General features: G+C 55.7%; 1 long non-coding RNA gene across 4 annotated transcripts; it reads right to left on the reverse strand.

Annotated features, from left to right (window-relative positions):
- Nucleotides 1–533: 533 nt before the first annotated feature.
- LOC121134524 lies at nucleotides 534–2,790 on the reverse strand. 4 transcript variants are annotated; one of them, XR_005871617.1, is made up of 3 exons: nucleotides 2,684–2,790; nucleotides 954–1,052; nucleotides 534–625 (listed from the first exon to the last, which is right to left on the reverse strand). It is a non-coding gene; the product is annotated as an uncharacterized LOC121134524 (long non-coding RNA). The 4 variants fall into 4 exon arrangements; XR_005871614.1 differs by lacking the exon at nucleotides 2,684–2,790 and adding an exon at nucleotides 742–811 and having other exon boundaries at nucleotides 954–1,103; XR_005871613.1 differs by lacking the exon at nucleotides 2,684–2,790 and having other exon boundaries at nucleotides 954–1,103.
- Nucleotides 2,791–3,053: the final 263 nt, after the last annotated feature.

Below are 3,053 nucleotides of genomic sequence, written 5' to 3' on the forward strand. Positions count from 1 at the left end.
TTCAGCAAGGGGAAAGGTGGCAAAGAGCCTTGGTCTCCATTCCACCTTTCTTGTGCCTGGCTCTAAGATGAGCAGTCATTTAGGGGGTAAGGTCCCATTGGAGAAGACTCCTCAGGCCCCAGGAATCCCTGCCTTTGCTCTTCAGGGGGTCTGTTCCGGCTGTTCTGAAGTCTAAGTTCTGAAAGAAGGATCCTCTAATGGGGTAACCCTGCCAGGAATTTTCCATGCTTGAAGTGGGCCTATGAAACCCATCAGGAGACTCCAAGGAGACCAGAAAGCATCCCCGTCCCCAGGTTTCTGCTCTGGTACTTGACCCCTTCTTCTGGCTAGTACTGGGGCAGCCCTGGATCCTAGCTCCCAGGTGATTTTTATTGACATCAAGGTTCCTAGGTGAAAGTAAAATGATTCACCAGACGGGGACTTGCTGCCAAACCTGAGTTTGATGCTTCACAATGGAAGAAGAAGATTGACTCCCACAAGTTCCCCCATATGATCTCCAGTCCCCCAATACATACATACAAATAAGCAATAAATAAATAAATGCAATTTTTACTAAAAAAAATTAAAAGACCCCTAGGGTAGAGCCAGCCTTCCACAGCATTCTGCCTGGTGTCACAGGCTTGCCCTGGAGATAAAGAGAAATATCTTCATAAGAGCCAAGCCCCACTCTGAAAGGGACAGTGCTGAAGAGAGCAGATTTTGTCATCTTTGCCTTGGTGGGTGGCTGGGGGGGGGAGTCACCTGGAAACACAGGATTCACAGGCGCGTCAGAACATAGCCAAGGATATTCCACTAGCCAAAAGACTGGACCCTGAGGAACAAAAGGACTGTTCCCGCCGCTGCCATAGGCCAGAAGATCAGCCTGGATCCCTCATTCTTTGTCCCTCCCTGGTCAGCCCTGTTTGCACTCCTCACTCCTTCCCCCACCCACCCCCATCCCAGCCTGCTGTTACCTGGCCTTTCCAAGTCTAAGCAGTGTTGAAGGCCTTGGTGGAGATTCTGAGGGACCCTGGACCAAGCTGAATTTCACTTCAAGGACTTCCATTTGGGTTCTGTCCACAGTGCTCTCAGAGGAGGAGGAGGAGGAGGAGGAGGAGGAGGAGGAGGAGGAGGAGGAGGAGGAGGAGGAGGCCAGGCAGAGGAGGAGGGAGAAAAGGGGGCTTTGGCCTCATTTCCATGTGGAGGGCCCAGCCCCCCCCAACCACCACCCCTGCCCTATTGTGCACCAGGGCCTCTTTCACAATTGCAGTCTTTGTGGTGGCTGGCTCCGCCCTCAGTACTCAGTCATGGTGGGGGTCCCGCCCCCCCCCACCTTTACAAAGGGCTAGGAGGAGCAAGGCCAGAAGATCTTTCCTTCCCTATTGGCCCCACCCAGGCCATAGCCTAGGGGCAGCCAGGGTTAGAGGAATTTCCAGGTTGGTAGGCATAACCTCTGAGTGCTGTATGGGAGCCAGTCAAGGTTTTATACTTTCTCGCCACGGGATAAGGCTGGCAGTAAAGTGTGCTCCCAGGCACCTGGGGGTGGGGGGTGGGGTGCCTCCAGGGCCTCTCCCCTGGGGCATCAAGTTTATGCCCTTGCATCGCCTCAAGAGCTTCGTTCTCAACCCCAGATGCCCTCACCTGAACTGTGCCTGACTTTCCTGAGTGAAGGCCTTCAAGCTACCTCGATCATCAAGCTATATCTGAGAAGCTATGGACCATTTAAAGACTCTAAAGGGTCCCGCAAAGCTGTTCTTTCTTCCCTCGGCTGGCCACATCTGTACTGTGGCCCCTTCATCTGTCCGACCACTCCCTCCCCCAGGCCATGCATGCAAAGGGGGCTGTGGGTGCTGTGGCAGCCTGAAGGCCTTCTTCCCCCATTTATCCTCTCCTCGAAGCCAGGGTGGGATCAAGGGTCAAGAGACTGTGGGCCAGCTGTTCCCAGATGTGGATCAAGGCCCCTCCCCTTTCTGGAGGAATGGCAAGCCTCCTGCAGAGGAGGGGAGCGGAGGGGGGGCGGTGGTGTGACGAAGAAGAAAGGGCGGAAAGGGAGGGGGGTTCTCCACGGGTTTCTGTTGATCTGTTTAATCCCACGCTATTGCTGGCTCTCGCGGATGGAGGGCAAGAGGGAAAAGGAGGGGGGTGTAGCCTGCATCCTTCCCTTCCTTCTCCCGCCCCCACCCCGCCTTGAGCCACCTGACCCGTCTCAAAGTTGCCGGGCTGCGGCGAGCGCGCATGGCCTTTGTGCGCGCGGAGCAGCGGCCTCCGGAACCCAGAGCCTGAGCCAACTGGACGGGATGTCGTCCCACCTTCGTGCCCCAACCTCTTCCCCGCGTACCCAGGAGCTAGCAAATAAATAAATCCACAAACACAAATTCGCAGTGTGCTGGGAAGAGGCGGCTGCGCCGGAAAGAAAGAGCGTGGAGAGGTGAGGCTGGGCCAAACGGAGCCCAGGGGAGAACAAACCTGAGTCAAGGCCCAGCATCAGTAAGTTGACTGTTACGGAACCTCTGAAGGTTCCAGGGTCACCAAAAAGGTCCCTACCAGGAGGACTCAAAAAAAAATAAAGGCAGCTTGGGATGGGCTCCCCTTCTCTCAGCGCACAGGCAGCTCCACCCCCACGCCCAGGACAGCCCTTCCCCCTGTCCACCAGACCAGACGGCAAGACGCAGGGAATTGGAAAAAGAGAGCCAGGGATCCTAACCGGTGCTCCGGACTGAACGCAGAGAAGTACCAGGAGGAAACGCGCCAGCATGTTTCGGCGGAGAAGAGAAAAATAAACTTGATCTGACCCCTGGAAGGGGTGCAGCCCCAATCTCCCACAAATAGTAAGGGGAGGCCGAAGGGAGGTACTTGGTCTGTGAAGGGAACTGGTCTTTGAGGAGTCACGGTGCAGAGCCGGCCCCAGAGCAAGCGCGCTCCTAAACCCGAGGCTCTTGGGAGTGCCACCCCCATCCCCCGCGCGCCCTCCAAATAGAAACAAGCTCTGGGAAGGCTAGAAGCGAAGATGTAAGACCATTGCAAAAAAAAAAAAAAAAGGAGGGTGGGACTGAGGGAAGATAAGGGTGCCTGCT

Source organism: Mesocricetus auratus, unplaced genomic scaffold (genome assembly GCF_017639785.1).
Source record: "Mesocricetus auratus isolate SY011 unplaced genomic scaffold, BCM_Maur_2.0 Super-Scaffold_100028, whole genome shotgun sequence".
Taxonomy (NCBI): Eukaryota; Metazoa; Chordata; class Mammalia; order Rodentia; family Cricetidae; genus Mesocricetus; species Mesocricetus auratus.